This window comes from Hyperolius riggenbachi, chromosome 5 (genome assembly GCF_040937935.1).
Source record: "Hyperolius riggenbachi isolate aHypRig1 chromosome 5, aHypRig1.pri, whole genome shotgun sequence".
Classification (NCBI taxonomy): Eukaryota; Metazoa; Chordata; class Amphibia; order Anura; family Hyperoliidae; genus Hyperolius; species Hyperolius riggenbachi.
Genome location: NC_090650.1, coordinates 29706732 through 29725573, shown reverse-complemented (window position 1 = coordinate 29725573; position 18842 = coordinate 29706732). Strand labels below are relative to the sequence as shown.

General features: G+C 48.0%; 1 protein-coding gene across 1 annotated transcript in view; it reads right to left on the bottom strand.

The window, feature by feature from the left end:
• Positions 1–18842, bottom strand: part of LOC137518063 (KAT8 regulatory NSL complex subunit 1-like) — a 111755-nt gene that overhangs the window by 58103 nt on the left and 34810 nt on the right. The window lies entirely within an intron of this gene.

Genomic DNA, 18842 nt, shown 5'->3' with positions numbered 1-18842 from the left:
GAAAGACCCCGAGAACAGGCTTAAAGTGGTTTGAAACTCAGCATTTCCTCTTTGTTCTAAAAGATTTAAAGCATAAAATCTACTACCACAAACTTTTTTAGCAGAACAGCATTCAAACAGTTCAACACAGCACTTTGTTCCTCAGTTAAAAGCTCCTAAAAGCTTCTGGAGCAATCGAAGAGGTGACAACATTATTAATTGCTTACATTTCTCTGTTGCTACAGTTAGAATATAGCCAGCAGCGTGCTGAAACTGAACTGTACTGAGACGAGAAATGATCACTAGACTTTAAAGAGCCCAACTAAAAAAAGTTCTCCTCCTGGATCCTATCGAGGCTTCCCCTTTCCTCTTGTCTCCCACGGTGGTCTTGCGGCAGCCCACGGAACACACAGCCGATAATTTGTCAGGTTGTGCAATATTTATCTTTTCTGGCTCCAGCGGGGGGTGCTGTTGCAGCTTTCCACTCGAAAATAGCCGATCTTTGTTGGGTTCACTCTACTGCGCAGGCACAAGAGACTTGCGCCTGCACAGTAGAGCGGACCGACAGATTGGCCATTTCCGAGAGAACCGCCACTACTACGCCTGCGATGTAGCCAGGAAGGTAAATATTTACATCCCTGCGGTTCGGAGGGGCACAGCGAGACCGCCGTGGGACACAGGACAGGGGAAGTTTCTATTGGATCCAGAGGCTTCCCCTTCCCGAGGTGAGTACCCCCCAGTGGATTGTTTTTAGTTACAGATTCTCTTTAATATATAATTAAAGCAGAATACAGATAACAGCTGTCATATTTCACTCACTTCTTGTATCCATAAGGTTACCAAACAAAATGGAGTGGATTTTCAAGAAATTCAAAAAATTGTCTGAGGTTCCATTTATTGAGAAATAATTTCAAAGAATGATCAATGCATTGCTTGTTCCCCCAGTTGGCATAGGGGGAAAGCAGGGCTGGAAAATAATCCTGAAGCCAGGGCTCCTAAAACTATTGCTAGTCAATGACTTTTGTATTTTTTATTCTCTATTGCCAATGGCCCCTGAATTTCATATTTGTGCACCCTTTTGTCTGATTTACAGAGTGCATGATATATCAAAGGATAAATCCCCATTTCAAACCAGTTAAAGTGCACCTGAGATGGGTTGAAATAATATATACATACACACATATACTTGGGGCTTCATCGCTCCCTAAATGTCCTTAGTCACCTCCTCGTTCGCCAGCAACTGGCCCTGAAAAATCCTCCAGTCTAGTCGACGCAGTCCGCTCAGGTGTAGCAGTACTGTGCTGGCGCAGGACGGAGTGTTCTGCGCCTGCACAGTACTGCTGCACTTGGCTGGACTGAGCCGACCAGCCCTAGGGGCCGGTCGGCTCAGTTCTATTCACCGCAGAGATTTGAGGGCTTAAATCATTCTTATGTGATGTACTCCAAAATAAACAGAGTGTGTGACACCCCCATAGTGACTGAGGCAAAAGCAGAGTAGGGAAATTACACCAGGCAGTCTCAGACACAACACAATCAAAAGGCTGAAAGATTACTTCAGGAAGGAATGAGAGTGTGAGTCAGCTCAGATGCTATAAATAACTTGCTGTAGCTACTTTATGGATGTATGGATTGAAGCAGAATCATGAGCCATCAGCTGCCCCATCGTTACAGTGTCTCCAGACTAGAGGCAGCATTGTTCTATAGTATTGCCCGATCAGAGGTAACCGCGAGTCAGAAAATCAGCCTACGCCTACGGCTCTATTATCATGGGGAAGAACAAATAGACTTGTTGAAAAGGGAAACAAAAATGCATGTATTCTATACTCTGAAGAATCTCTTTTCCCTCTGTTCACAAACTGTAGCTTCTTAAATGTTTGTAGACATAGACTAAGAACTATAAAAGAAAAGTTAAAGAAAAAAATAAATCTGGTCTGACGATTAAGTTAGAAGGCGGAGCTTTCCTACAGTTGGTCTGATGTCCATTAGAGGGCTATTTAGGCATTGGTGAAATCCAAACGTTCCAATCAGGCAAAACGGCACTGGAGATTTGGGCACACCAGGCGCTGCCATAGAGCATAATGTGAATTACGGCTATAGCGGTGCTCAGTCAGTAATTTTACGCCACGTATTTCAGCCAACAGCAATAGCTGGAAGCCAAACGGCATGTTATCTGGTGGTGCAAAGCAGCCTGGGGGGGAATACTGTAGTAATTTATTGTCATTGGGACTTTTGCAGGAGCAGAGTGAGCAGTTTTTCGGCTTTATTCTGCACCCAAATGTCTTGGCGTCTTAACCACTTGCCGACCATGGGATTATTCAATGATCGGTGCTGCGTGGGCTCTACAGCCTGCAGCACCGATCAGGAGTGCAGCAGGGCGATCATACTACCCCCCTTTTTTCCCCACTAGGGGGATGTCCTGCTGGGGGGGGGTCTGATCGCCGCCGGCTGCAATTGCTTAGCGGAGGGGCTCTTCAAAGCCCCCCTCCGCAGCGTTCTCCGCCGTCTCGCCGCTGCCTCCCTCTCCCTCCCCCTGTGAGCTGCGCAGGATGATGGATTTCTGTCCTGCGCATTGAAGGATAGGCTTCAGCCTATCATTTGCCGGCGATCCCCGGCCAATCAGAGGCCGGGGATCGCCGATCTGCCTTACGGTGCTGCTGCGCAGCAGCGCCGTATGATGTAAACAGCGGGGATTTCTTCCCCGCCTGTTTACATTTTGCCGGCGAGCAGCGATCGGCGGCTCTCCGGCTGTTCACGGAGACACCCTCCGTGAACTGACATGGAAAGGCCGCTCAATCGAGCGGCCGTTTCCATGGTAACCCGCAGACGACCAGTTTATGCCAATCGGCATTAGCTGGTCGTCAAGAGGTTAATTACATGTATTATAAGCGAGGGATGGAGAAGCCTTAGGGGGGCTGTAGGAAGCCCCAGTTAAGTGTAAAGCCTGAGACTTATTGCATCTCAGGTACACTTTAAAGCGCACCCTAAGTGAGAGGGATATGGAGGCTGACATTTTTAAAGAGAACCCGAGGTGGGTTCTAAGAATCCTAATTGCACACAGAGGCTGGGTCTGCATATAATACCCAGCCTCTGTTGCTATACAGTTCTCCCCACAGGCCGCCCTGCACTCTGCTATCCCCCATAAATCATACGCCGTGCTAAGCGACACGCAGCGTGTCGATAGCCAGCTGTTTGTCTGTACGGTCATTCTCACCGCTACCCCGCCTCCTTTACGTCGTCGTTCCCCGCCTGCATCCCTTCCCTCCAATCAGCGGGGAGGGAAGGGACGTGGGGGGTGAGAATGACAGTGCAGACAAACAGCCAGGTATCGACATGCTGCGTCGCTTAGCACGGCGTATGATTTATGGGGGATAGCAGAGTGCAGGGGGGCCTGTGGGGTGAACTGTACAGCAACAGAGGCTGGGTATTGTATGCAGACCCAACCTCTGTGTGCAATTAGGATTCTTAGAATCCACCTCGGGTTCTCTTTAAGGAAACAAATATGTCCGCCTCTATATCGCTCTCACTTCAGGTGTGCTTTAAAGCTGATAAGCAGGTTAAGTATTTGTACACACAGAGGTTTGGCTTCAGTTCAAGGTCAGTAGATCAGACTAGCATCAGTTTGACTCCCATTTGTCACCCACTACATTGCTGGGATATGCACGTGTCAAAACCAAAGTAACTAAGAATGTTGACTTCTAAAGCTGGTGTGCACTTTTGACCTGTCAGGTCTGGCTAGCAGAGAAGCAGTTAGTTAGGAATTCTGATAAATGAACTGAACAAGGAGCAAACAAGAAGAACATAAAAGGAACCTGAAATAGTATCCAACGTTCAACCAAACTGTTAAAAACCTCTGCCTAATTTTGTGAACGTCCAACTTGTGCCTCCGTAACAGCTCTAATAATTAAAAACAGATATTTACCTTAGGAGGGCGAAGTGTCCCTTGTCCTCCCATTCAACCCCATTCCTGCGCTGGAACCCCTGAACTCTTCAGAATCCTAACAAGCTTGTGAAGCACCTTGCGCAGGAGTACTAGCAGCTTGTCGGCGTGCAGTAGCAGTAGTCCTCTGGCCCCCGAAACCAAAGACGCGTGTGACACGCCTTGTGCAAGCGTACTAGCGGCTTGTCAGTGCACAGTTGCAGTAGTCCTCGGCCTCCTGAATCCAAAGAAGCCTGTGACGTGCCTTGCTCAGGTGTACTAGCGGCTTACTACTTCGGCTCTGATAGAAATGGCCGAAGCCTGATCTACTGCACAGGTGTGCGGCGTACTGCACCGTGCTCAGTGACAGGAGCGTGGCGCTAGGTCGAAGAGGTTCTAGGGTTCCAGTGCTGGAACAGGGAGCGAGTGCCCTATGGATTATATAGCGACTTCTCTACTGAGTTAAGTGCCCATTTAGGACATTTTTCCTCTATAGGTACACGTCAAGCTTTTAAGTAAAATAAAGTCAATTTTAAAAAAACATAGTATTGTCTATTTTTATAAAAGGAGTCACAGTTCACATCCTGGCATCAGCATGTCTGGCCTGAAGTGGCTCATTGGATAATGGTGGTGTTGCAAACAATAAGGCAGAAAGATAATACAGCTGCTAAGTGTGAGGGTGAAATTACATTCCTAACTGAACAGTTCTGTTTCCTGGAAAGAGTAGAGAATTAATAAATAATCTAGAAAATGGTCCGAGGAACAGGCGGTGTACATAAGCCTGCCATGGCCTCAGATGCTCTGGGATCATTCTAGAGGCGTACGTGGAAGCATGAGCAGTCTGTCACATTTTCATTACTAAACACTACCACACCATCTTGATCATACCAATCCAGGAATAATAATGCTGCAATCTCAAAGTACTACTGATCCATCATTTCAAAAAGATTGTTTAAATGTCAATAGATTTACACTGATAAATAGTAATAATTTTAGTAAAAAGACCCCTGCTTGCAATGTACATTTCCGAAAATTAACACATACAAACTAGTGGATTCCATTATTGCGGATTCTAATAGAATCTCATAGTAAACTTCTGGCTATGACTTTAAAAGGGGAAGTTATTAAAACTATAACCACGCACCTTTAATAAGGTTAAAACTTATTTCCAAAATATAAAACCACCAACATTAAATTAAAAACAATCCCCATTGTTATTCTCATTAATTACTTTGATGAAGAAGAAAAAAAAAGAAAAAGAAAAAAAAAATTGAAACAAACATGTATATTATAAATAGTACTGAGATATCCCATAGCTAATCCAGCACAGGGACACTGAATACACGCTTACACAAATGCATGGCTGCAGACACGGAGTGCGGGATCTTGGCCTCTTGGTATCCTTGTGATCTTTGCCCCTGGTGTGAGGGTGTATTTGAGGTACAAGAGAGCAAGTGGCTGGGCACATCCAGAGTAAAAACGCCAATTTTATTTCAAAAACGTTTAAAAACACTCACATACAGTCAGGGCCGGGCCAAGGCAAGATAGGCTCCATCCTCAGCGTGCAGTGTAGGGGGGGGGGGGGGGGAGGGGGCACAGCCATCACTCCCGTGCTGTGTTTGAAGCAGAGAAAAACAAGAAAAAGGATACATGGCAGTGACTGCAAGCCAGATAACTAGAGATTAAGGTGTTGGGGGCCCTGGGGTCCCTCTTAGTCTAATAGCAATCAGTGTGTGACGGTTGGGGTGGGAGGGACTTGTGTCTCAGCCTTGGGTGCTGGAGGACCTTGTCCCCGCTCTGCAAACAGTACAATGGACAGTCCACGAGAGAGAGAGAGAGAGAGAGAGAGAGAGAGAGAGAGAGAGAGAGAGAGAGAGAGAGAGAGAGAGAGAGAGAGAGAGAGAGAGAGAGAGAGAGAGAGTACAGCATGCTAAGGGTCCTTAGCATGCTGTACCCCATCTCTCCATTGCAGACTGTCCATTGAACTGTATGTGAGCGTTTTAAAAGTTTGAAATAAAATTGGCATTTTACTCTGGATGCGCCCAGCCACTTGCTCTATAGTATCTTTCTTTGATGGACTTAAAAATGGGCTTAGAGCACTCCAGTGGGCTGATAGTGGATCCTGTGCACAGCTTCTCTGCTCTACTAAGGGTGTATTTGAGGTCCCTGTTGTATCCCTCAGCTATGGGTTTTAAATCAATCTTAACACTATTTATATATGCACACACATTTGTTTCAATTCCTTCTAATGAAATGGACTCTGCTTCACAAAATGTGTTAAAAAAAACTAAATTGCGGTTTTATTTTTCGCTTTAAACATAGCAAGCGATCTTGTTTATTGATTAAAACCGTAGAGCTGTTCCCTGCGTCAGTATCTTTGATGACTTTTGTGGAGAGCATAGCACATAATTGTAAGAGAAGTGTGGCACATAATTTTGATAAGCACACAGTTCGTCACTTATGAGATTCAAACTATGATGCAAACTTAGTACCCACTAAAGAGTGCAATGCTTAATTCAATAGTATACACCAGGTCAACTGATTGCCAAGTTAAAAAAGGGCAAAAAAAGGGACGGACATAGGTTTGAAATGAATGAGGATACCAATGTTTTATGGTGTTTTATCTCTGTAAAATAAAAAAAGTTTTAACCCCATTTAAAGTGCATGGTTATGTACAAAAATAGACTAATAACTCCCCCTTTAACATCATATTCTTGTTATATAGCCCTTTTCTTCATTTTTTTTGATAAGCTTCCTTTAGATTGTAAGCTCACAAGGGCAGGGCTCTCTCAACCTTTTGTGTCTTGAAATTTGTTATGCATTTTGTTCATCCTGTTGCACTCGTCACTGCAATTACTAATTCTGCATTTTGTAGGATGCTGTATACCATGGTCTGTATTATTATGTACTCCATGTTGGTTTCCTACTTTGTACAGCGCCATGGAATAACTTGGCACTTTGTAAATCAATAAAAGTATAATTAATGTGGTGATCTATGCTAAATTCGTGCACTGTGTATATAGGGGTATAAAAACGTTCACCTCCGCAACATCTCCAGGATACACTTCTACCTGTCCCTGACACCAAACTCCTCGACCACGCACTTGTCATTTCTCACCTAGACTATTGCAATTCGCTTTTGTCAGGCCTCCCCTCTGACAGTATTGCCCCTTTCAATAGTTAATGAATGCAGCAGCCAGACTGATCAACTCTCCTCATCACAGAGCCTCCACAACTCCCCTCTGTAAAGCCCTACACCTGCTCCCCATCTGCTTCAAAATCAACTTCAAAATTCTGTGCTTGGCCTACAAATTATTGCACAGGCCATGGCCAACCAGCCCACCTCCTCTGATCCTCCAACGACCTGCACTTGTTCTCACCGCACATATCTCACTCACATGCACGAATTGCAGGACTTCCCTAGGGCTGTACCAGCTCTCTGGAACTCGCTCCCACTTGCCATGAGACTTGCCTCCACCTATAAAGGACATCCGAAATAAACTGAGGAGATGAGAAAAACAATTGTATCTAATCTAGCCTTCTCCTAAATACGACTTTTTTTAGTTCAGTTTTATTTTATATTTAAGTTTTGTTTTTACTGTTTCATGGTCACTGCTCAATGACACATTCAATGAAGTACACTAGAGCTCAAATCTATGAATTATTCACCCTTTTTAGCCCTTTCCTGCTCCCAGAAGCCATTTACTGACAGGAAAGTATTTTATGGCTGTAATTCCTTATTGAGGGTTATGCTATAGTCTGACCCGGTCCCGACCCAGACAGAAACTGTCACTTTCATACCTGATGTTTAACACAGAGAGAGAGAGAGAGAGAGAGAGAGAGAGAGAGAGAGAGAGAGAGAGAGAGAGAGAGAGAGAGAGAGAGAGAGAGAGAGAGAGAGAGAGAGAGAGAGAGAGAGAGAGAGAGAGAGAGAGAGAGGAGAGAGAGAGAGAGAGAGAGAGAGAGAGAGAGAGAGAGAGAGAGAGAGAGAGAGAGAGAGAGAGAGAGAGAGAGAGAGAGAGAGAGAGAGAGAGAGAGAGAGAGAGAGAGAGAGGAGAGAGAGAGAGAGAGAGAGAGAGAGAGAGAAAATAAAAAGGAACACAGCCTAGTTATTTGTGTGCTGGGCACTGTACATACACATGTCTATCTCATCACGTCACCTCGGTTGTCCTTTAATACTTTCAAACAAGCCCTCAAGACACCTTTTCATGCTCGCATACACTCCTACATTAGCACCATCATACGTTCTGCTGGACACCCTCTTAACAGAGCATCTATTGTCTCTACCCCTACCCTTTACATTGTAAGCCTCTGGCAGGGCCCTCCTCCCTAGTGTTTCCAGCTTGATTATGCAATCTTTATGTCAGTCACCCCTCTTGTGGACTAGAACTGTCTTTATTTTGACCAAAGACAGAACTACTGTTATCAAATCATTTGCATGATCTTGTTTTGTTGTGGGCTCCTTATACGTACTCTCTTGCAGCGCTGCGTAATTTGTTGGGGTTTTATAAATACAATAATCAATAATGGACCTCTCAACGCGAGAGATTTTATCCAACAGTACATTATGAAGTCCTTAATGCATACGCATGTCTTTACTAACAAGGTGATTTTTCATTGCTCTGCATATTGACCCATCCTTCATGACTATTGATCAGCCTCTGCTATTGCAATCTATCCACTATCAGTATGCAGCACACTGCCTCCCTCAGGGGTCTACTCATACTGATCAGAACAGCCCCCTTCAAGGTTTTGTTCAATAGTCCCTCCCACCCTTCCTCACATCTGCCAAATGTTCTAAGGATCTCCTTGATCCTGTCCTCAACTGTCTGTACACCATACCTCAAACCTACACATCTCAATCGTTCGGGCGACAGTGCAGGGCTGAGGCTGTACAGATGCGTCAGGTGTGTGTGTGTGTGTTTACCCTTAAAGGACAACTTTAACGAGAGGGATATGCAGGCTGCCATATCCATTTCCCTTTAAGTAATACCAGTTGCCTAGCTATCCTACTGATCCTCTGTCTCTAATACTCTTGCCACAAACCCTGAACAAGCATACAGCAGATCAGGTGTTTGACATTGTCAGATCTGACAAGATTAGCTGCATGCTGGTTTCTGGTGTGATTCAGACCTGACTGCAGCTAAATAGATCAGCAGGGCTGCCAGGCAACTGGTATTGCTTAAAAGGGAAATAAATATGGAAGCCTCCATATTCCTCTCACTTCAGTTATTCTTGAACAACCCCTCCCTGAGTATGCCCAATCACAAGGTTATTGTGTGCCGAGTCATCCCTCCCCTCCATAGATACAGAATGTATTTCTAGCCTAAAGCTGGATTCATTTCCCGATCTCCAACAATCACATGTGTTTACAGCAGTTAGCTTAATAGAGACTTCCTCTTTCCAACTAGGCCAGAGTTCTCATCACTTCAGCTACTTGTATACTTTTACATTCCCCAGCAGACTACGGTTTCTACAGTCTCTAGGCTGTAAAGCTGTGTACAGATGTTTCCGAATGTCACTTGACCACCTCCACAACAATCCAGCAGGACAGAGGAGACCATCCCCACAGCCATTATTGCTGCAGGAACTTTCTTTGAAATTTTCACAGCAGGGTGCATCCTCTCCTCCTCCCCACTCTATAAGAACAGGAAAGGCTGCAAACCCAAGGGCCAAGCAGCATGTCTGATCATCCTAAAGGTGGCCATACACTTGTTAGATTAGCAGCAGATAGATCATCAGATTTCTGATCGGATGTGTTTAGGAACATTTTTTACTAGGAACAGATTTCCAATAGATTTCAGTATGAAATCTACTGAAAATCGATCTGATGGCATTTGCCATCAAATTTCCATTAGGGCCAATGCAAAATGATAAGCAAGCTCAACAGATCGACCTAGATTTTCCAGCATGTCATGATCGATTGAAATCGGCTGCAAATCGATCGATTGGCCGCTAATCAGCCCAGTGTATAGGACCCTTCCAGACGGATGATCGGACAGGAAGTTGTAGTGTGTGTCCACGTCCAAGCTGCTCCCGATCGATAAAGGAATCTATTTTCCAATAACTTCACAAAATCTATCCCTTTCTCGATCCTCAAAACTTGTACGCCGAAAATAATTGCCCGATTCACACTGGACAGGAAAATGCATTGCGTTCCCAGTCCCAAGCACCATTAAGAGATTAAAAAATTGGGACCTCATTTGTTTTGACAGTGGGCGAATCAGATCTTTAGCCATAATGATACCCACACCCCTGCATCCCACCTGCTACGCCATCATGCCTCCTGCATAGAAACAGACATCCCTGGGCCTTATCCATAGGATGAGTCTGTACACCACGGTGTGTTTCAATGGTTCACAAATAGCACAATGCACTAGAAACAACTAATGCCTAGTACACACCATACAATTTTCTGTACAATTCTCTTTTATGCTGGGCATACACGGCTCGTTTGTGCGCCGGTATCGAGCCAGCGGCTCGATGCCGGCACGTCACTGCACGGATCGATTCCCGCTCGCCCCCCGCGGGCGCTTCTAATCAGCCTTTCGTTTGCTCCCATTGTTCTCCCTGCCGGTATCGAGCGCGGAATCGATCCGGAGGGGTATTGGACAGGTCGGAAATTATCAATCGAGCCATCAGCGGCTCGACTGAGAACATAAAATGAGCCGTGTATGCCCAGCATTAGATTTACCTGCCAGATCGATAATTTCCTACATGTTGGAAATTAACCATCTGTCTGCCTAGCAAATAGGCATTGTTCTACTCAGCAGGAGATAACCAGAAGACTATGCACCAGAGATAATGACCAGTCTCTAACAGTACTTTGCAGAAAATATTCCAATTACAGAAAATCTTACAGAAAAATCTAACAGAAAATTGTATGGTGTGTACTAGGCATAATGCTGGGCATACACCGTGCAATTCTTATCAATCGAGCCGCTGATGGCTCGATAAGATCCAACCTGTCCGATACACCGCCGGATCGATTCTGCGCTCGATAACGGCGGGGAGAACAATGGAAATAAACGAAGTGCTGATTAAAAGCGCCGGCGGGGACGAGCGGGAATAGATCCGTGCGCCAGCGCAGAATTGCACTGCGTATGCCTAGCATTATGCTGGGCATACACGGAAAGTTTGTTTCCTTATCAATCGAGCCGCTGATGGCTCGATTGATAATATCCGACAGGTCTGATGACCCGCCGGATAGATACCCCGCTCGATCCCCGCGGGCGGACAATAGCGGGGAATCGAGCGGCTGATAAGGCATGCACGCAGGGACAAGCAGGAATCGATCTGCACGCACGCACAGATGAGCGGTGATGCGCCGGCATCAAGCCGTTGGCTCGATACCGGCGCATAAACTTACTGTGTATGCCCAGCATTAGGGCGAATCTCCACTAGCACCATGCATTCATCTCCAAGACGGGCTCCAGTACTTCTGCAGCGCAATTAGGCATCTAATCCCCATTGCGCACGGTTATAGGGATTCGCATGCGTGGTCTGGAATTTCGAAGCAGTGCAGCACTTTTTTCCACACACATTTCAATTTATTGAATTCAATAGGATGCGATTTCAATTTGTGTGTATGAAATGGGGCGGAATCACCCCTAGTGGAAAAAGCCCTAAATGTGAATATCGCTTGTTCTTTTCAAGTAGGAAATATAAGAGTGTTAGGGACAGTTTCCACTAGTAGCTGCAGTACGAATCACTAAACCATGCATGGCTGTATGGATTCTGCTGCCGCAGTACGTTTTGGCCAGTGAGCCATGCAAGGGATAGGCAGAGTTTCCCCGCCCCTCTTGCCTGAAGGGAAACACTGCAGATCTGTCCCAGATTCATGTTTAGTGGAAATAGGCCCTTAGGACTCATTCACACCAATATTCACTGCAGCAAAACACAGTGTGCAATCTTAAGGGGCCCATACACTCAGCCGATTTCTGGCTGATCGATCAAAATCGATCAATTGGTCGATTGCAAATAGATTGACCAATCGACCGATTTACAGCCGATTTCGATCAATTTCAACTGATCTGGCAGGCTGGAAAATCTAGGTCGATCTATTGAGATTGCTTATCATTTTGCATTGGCCCTAATGGAAATCTGATGGCAAAAAAATGCCATCAGATCGATTTTCAATAGATTTCAAACTGAAATCTATTGGAAATCTGTTCCTAGTAAAAAAAATGTTCCTAAACACAGCAGTTATCTGCTGCTAATCTAACGAGTGTATGGCCACCTTTACTGTTGTACTTTGCTACCATGTGATCTGTAATCACACAGCACTACCTTTCAGTGTGATTACAAGATGGCGCTGGATAGGCTGCCACGGTGCACAGGGCTCTGATACACTTCTGTTTTTTTTTTTTTTGTTTGTTTTTTTATTGTTTTAGTGCTTTTTTAGTCTTTCAGTTTTTAGTTAATTTAGTTTTAGTATCTAGGGGTGAAGTTTTTCCCCAGCGTGCAGTCGCCACAGCACTCTGATTGAAGCCGGAGAAAGGCCACCTGCCGGAGAAAGGCCACCTACGTGGAGCGACCAGCACCAGCAGGAGCGTGCAGTCGCCCCAGCGTTCCGATTGAAGCCGGAGAAAGGCCACCCACGTGGAGCGACCAGCACCAGCAGGAGCGTGCAGTCGCCCCAGCGCTCTGATTGAAACCGGAGAAAGGCCACCCACGTGGATCGACCAGCAGGTGCACGTGTGCTTGTCTTTCTCCAGCACCGCGGATTTGCTCCCTTGGCCGGTGCCGGTACCCCTCAGGACCCTCATGACTGCATCTGCTGGCGCGCATAGGCCCGCACAGGCCCAAGCTTACCTCCGGTGGACCGGCCCCCACAAGCAGGGCCCTACTCCCAGACAAGGACCGGGGCTGCCTCTGCCAGATCAGCGCAGCGCACAGTCCCCGCTGCCAGTCAGCCTCCCAGTCCGCAGCTCCACGGAAGCTCCTCAGCAGCAGACTCCTCCACCTCCAGCCTCGGGAGCAATACTTCAGTCCGGGACCGCTCCTCAGCAGACATGCGGCCGCACTTCCCACAGCACAGCTCGCTCAGAGGCAACAGAGCACCGCAAGAGGCTACCCCACAACGGATCCAGTTTCCACCGAGCCAAGACTCCAGTCCCAACCACCATCTACCACCAGGTGAGACTTCCGTTTTGTGACCCCCTGCCACACAGTCCTGCAAACTTCTAGGGTACTGCAGGGTACTGGGGCAAGAATTTGCACAGCCTCAGCCGAGTGCACTATCACTGCCTGCTTCTTGCACTGTGCTGCTGATGATGGACTGTCTGAGGATCAAGCCGCTGCCCGTTATGGATTGTTCTGCACTGCCGAGGGGTTGTTATTGTACATGCGGGGGGCAGTGTCCCACTAATGTGTGACTGTATTGCACATGGTTGTTATAATTTAAGTAGGCCTCAGTTATTTGGACTGAGTTAGTCAAAAAGGCTTGATGAGCAGACCTGCCCTTTAAGGGGATTTTCTTTTAGAGAGAAAATCTGCAGTTCTGTCAGCAGAACTAGAACATACCAAGAAGCTGTTCTCTGAACAAGGCCGCAGGTCTCCCTGACCTGGGCATGGAACAATAAACATCAGCCATGTTTTGTAAATATCCACATTCCTGCATGTATGTCAAATGTCTCATTGATTATTAATCGAGTAGGTGTGTATGATGACACCACAAGTGGGTCCACCAATAGACGGATATAGGGGATGGCGAAGATGATGTCATATTTAACTCTTTCCTAGTCGGTATTAAACCCAGAGTGAGCGATGGAGAGGGCACTCTGCTCCTTACTTTCGCACTAGCTCGCAAGGCTGACTGGGACCTCTAAGTATGTTCTTCCTTTCTGTAATCTGATATAATGTATGCTGTACATAGGTAGTTTAGTGGAACGTAGGTTAGCAAGAAGTGCCTGATTGACTTCAGCAGGAAGTCTAATCAAGAGCTTGTAACGCAACATGAAGATTGGCATGGCCAGGATATGATGTACTGTATCTATCTGTATTTCTGTGACTTGAATAAATAACGTAAACGTTGAAGAAGCCTGAGAAAATCTATCTCCTGCTTGCTGTGTGTAGTCTCAAGTGATCTCACAATCTGTGAGACGGTGTCGAAGCAAGGTGATAGAGAACAGTTTATAACAATGGTTTTCTGTTTTTTTGCACATGTGTCACACTGCTGTAGGCCTGTAGTGCACATGCCTCTTACAACCGGGTCACACTGCAGATAGACTGTGATTGCACTCGCCTCTACATCTGTGTCGCACTGCGGATGGACTGCTATTGCACATGCCCCTACATCTGTGTCACACTGCTGATGGACTGTTATTGCATTCGCCCGACTGTTATTGCACTCGCCTCCTACATCTGTGTCGCACTGCTGCTGAGGGACTGTTATGCGCTCGCCTCTACATCTGTGTCGCACTGCTGCTGAGGGACTGTTATTGCACATGCCCCTTACATCTGTGTCGCACTGCTGATGGACTGTTATTGCACTCGCCTCTACTGTGCGGGCTTATCATACATGCCGCAAATGCTACCCTTCCCCCCTCGTACCACCTACTCCAGAGCACAGCTCCTCAAATGGGAACATATCACAGCCGTACACCCGGAGGATGGGCTCCTGTACAACTCTGTTTGGAGCCATGTCCAAGCAATCACTGCTTCTGCGCCCTGACCTCCCTTTAGCCAGCGCCGCAGAGGATGTCGATCAGGCATCCGGGCAAGACTGAAGAGGAGAGGCCTGCGGTCAGCCATCCCTGCGGTCCTCCTAGCGAATGTCCGCTCCCTCCCTAACAAGCTAGATGAACTGAGCGACAAGAGGGAACTCTGTCATAACACCCCAGTCTTCTGCTTTACTGAAACGTGGCTCCATGACGACATCCCTGAGAGTGCCCTCCAGCTCCCAGGTTTCAGCCTCATCCGAGCAGACCGAGACAGCACCCTCTCTGGGAAAAAGAAAGGAGGCGGCATTTGCTTCTACATCAGCTCAGCCTAGTGCTCAAACACCTCTCTACTGGCCAAGAAATGCACACCATAACTTGAACTCCTCATCAATTGCAGGCCAAACTACTCGCCCAGGGAGTTCTCCTCCTACGTCCTCGTGGATGTGTATATCCCTCCCGATGCAGAGATAAATGCAGCCCTGCGAGACTTCAGTGACACCATGATGCAGTGGGAGACGGCCCTCCCGGACTCGCTTGGGGCATTTTAACAAGGCCAACCTCCGCAAAGAGCTGCCTCGTTTCCATCAGCACATCACCTGCCCCACCAGGAGTGCCAACACCCTCAACCACTGCTACACGGCCCTGAAAGATGCATACAAAGCGACACCGTGGGCAGCCCTAGGGCTCATCTGACCACTGTATCATCCACCTGGTACCTACTTATAAAAGGCGCCTGGAAACCTCAAAACTGGTCACTAAATCCTCCAAAGTGTGGTCAAGTGAAGCCAAACTACAACTACAGGCCTGCTTTGACTGCAGACTGGAAGGCTCTGGAATCGCTTAACCTGGACGAGTGGGCAGATAATGTATCCTCGTACATCAGCTTCTGCGAGAACTCCTGTATTCCAACAAAAACCTTCAAACTGTATCCAAATGATAAACCGTGGTTCTCAAAAAGAGTACGACAACTACGGCGTAGCAAAGAAGCCGCACATAAGTCCGGTAACCAGGAAGAATACAGGAAGGCAAGAAACGACCTAAACAGAGAGCTGAGGTCCGCAAAAAAGTGCTACGCGGAAAAGATGGAACAGAACCTCTCCTCAAATGACTCACGAGCCGTGTGGAAAGGGCTGAAGGCTGCCACCAACTACAAGCCTCCCCCTCTGCATGCCACACCGAGCACTGAGCATGCAGAGAGTCTCAGTGACTTCTACTGCAGATTCGAGAACCAGCCAGTACCTGCAGGACCCCCACAGCCACCTGTGCAATCTGCCACTGTAGCCCTGGGCCCGCACTCACCCCCACCGTCAGTGAGGGAGGCGGATGTACTGAAACACTTGCTAAGGTTAAAGGAAAGGTTCAGGGAGGGTGGGCAAAAAATAAAAATCAAATTCCACTTACCTGGGGCTTCCTCCAGCCCGTGGCAGGCAGGAGGTGCCCTCGCCGCCGCTCCGCAGGCTCCCGGTGGTCTCCGGTGGCGCGCCCGACCTGGCCAGGCCGGCTGCCAGGTCGGGCTCTTCTGCGCTCCAAGGCCCGGAACTTCTGCGTCCCACGCCGGCGCTCTGACGTCATCGGACGTCCTCCGTGCTCTACTGCGCATGCGCAGTAGTTCTGCGCATGCGCAGTAGAGCCCGGAGGACGTCCGATGACGTCAGAGCGCCGGCGTGGGACGCAGAAGTTCCGGGCCTTGGAGCGCAGAAGAGCCCGACCTGGCAGCCGGCCTGGCCAGGTCGGGCGCGCCACCGGAGACCACCGGGAGCCTGCGGAGCGGCGGCGAGGGCACCTCCTGCCTGCCACGGGCTGGAGGAAGCCCCAGGTAAGTGGAATTTGATTTTTATTTTTTACCCACCCTCCCTGAACCTTCCCTTTAAATGCTAGTAAAGCCTCGGGTCCGGATGGAGTGTCACCAGCCTGCCTGAAAATCTGTGCTCGTCAGCTCACTTCCACCCTCTCTTCCATCTTCACGAGGTCCCTCCAGGAAGGCAAAGTTCCCGCGTGCTTCAAGAGGTCCACCATTATCCCTGTCCCCAAAAAGCAGGGCATCCTCGACCAACAACTTCAGGCCCATGGCACTTACATCCATGATCATGAAAGCTTTTGAAAGCATGGTGCTACCCCTCCTTAAGCACTCCACAGAGGGACTGATTGATCCGCACCAGTTCGTGTACAGATCAAACAGGTCCACCGATGACGCCATCAACATCTGCTTGGAGCTGGTCTACGACCACCTGGACAGACCAGACTCCTACGCCAGGATCCTCCTACTGGACTTCAGCTCAGCATTCAATACCATAAGCGCTAAAATACTTCAAGACAATCTCGCTGCGCTGGGAGTCCAGCCCACCCTACGCCTGTGGATCACGGACTTTCTCACCAACAGGTCCCAGGTTAGACACCATCTCCCAGCAACCTAGAATCACAAACAGGGGCTCCACAAGGCTGCGTCCTGTCGCAGTTTCTGTTCTCTCTGTATACGAACAACTGCAAATCCACGTCAGACTCAGTAAAAGTAATCAAATTTGCAGACGACACGACCATTGTAGGTCTCATCACCAAAAATGATGAGAGGGCGTACCGCCGCCAGGTCGGAAACATATGCTGCTGGTGCAGAGAGAACGGTCTGGTCCTAAACACAGCGAAAACGGTAGAGATGATCGTTGATTTCAGGAGACGCGCCTCTACCCCACCTCCAATCCACATTGATGGCAAGGAAGTAGAAAGAGTCCCCAGTGTCCGCCTACTGGGCACAACTATCTCCAATGACCTGAGGTGGAACGCCAACACTGCCTCAACACAGAGGAAAGCCCAGAGACTTTTCTTTCTCCGCCAACTGAAAAAGTTCAGTGTGGTCCAAAAACTTCTGACAAACTTCTATTCAGCCACAATCGAATCCGTTCTATGCTCGTCCATCCTGGTCTGGTACGCCAGCTCCTCCGCCAGCGACAGGCTCAAACTGCAGAGGATTATCAGATCTGCAGAGAGAATCATCGGGAGATCCCTTCCCACTCTGGACCGCCTCTACCACTCCAGGCTGAACACCAGAGCATTAAAGATCGCAAACGACCGCTCACACCCAGGCCACCGCTTCTATAACCAGCTCCCCTCGAGCCGGAAGCTCCGGTTCCGATACATCTACACCAGGACCTCAAGACACAAGAACAGCTTCTTTCCCTCGGCTGTCAACCTCCTGAACTCTCTCCATGGAAATGGCCATCCTCACCCCACAATACCATGACGCACTGAAGCACTCCGCACATAGACGGCGCTCCAGCTTAAGCATACCTTTCGGCTGTTTTGGTATTATAACCTATGCCACACTGTCCTCCGCATAAAGGACATATAATGTTCTGTATTCTGTAAATGTTATGTTCCTACTACATGTCCTGTATCTGTAACTATATTGTGTATCAGTACCCTGTACATGCCAAGCCCAATTCCGGGCACGACCCAGTCGTGCTTGGCGAAATAAAAGTTTCTGATTTCTTATTCGGATTAATGGGGTCAGCACTGCACTGAATAGAAACAGTGGCAGTACATTGTGGTATAACCCACAGCAATATATCCTAAGAGAAAGACATGGGATAAGTTTAACAGTGCAACAATTTTTCCACGTTGAAACACGTTTAGGCTTATGTCTGGATAGATTTATCTAAATAGCAGTTCCAGTGAGTCTGCTGCTACACATATAGTAAACAGTTATTATATACTAGTCAAAAAGGCCCGCCTGTTAAAAAATGGTCTCTAGGCCACAGCCGCGCAATCCTCCCTCCCCCCCTCCAAACAAGGCCGCAACACGTATGCATGGCCACGACATGCTGTGTGAAGTCCACCTGCGTGCATGCATCAGACATGCCCCCCGCTCAGACACAGGAGGCAGAAGTGACAGGTGAATTATATAGAGAAAGTTGGGGGTAGTGAGCCCCTCGAGGCGCGATCTGGCCACCCAAGTGGTTTGCTCGGCTGCTCCCGCAGGCACTGTGCGTATAAAGAAGAGAAAGAAGGGAGCGCTCTGAGAGTCGATTCAACAAGGTACAGAAAGAAGGTGGAATGGTCTCACCTAATTGCAATTTGGCTGGCACAGCATACACAGCCGCGATAAGCAGTCGTCCCTCTAAGCCAGCTGGGGACCGGGCTTTCCGTATCGGCGGGGCGGAAGTCCGTGACGTCACCTTCCCAGTAATCCAAGCGGCAGTTGCTATGGGGACCTGGACGATTCCTCTAACACGCGGAGGAGCGTGGTGAGCGGCGTCCGGTCCTCCGCTGATGGCAGGATAGCAATATGG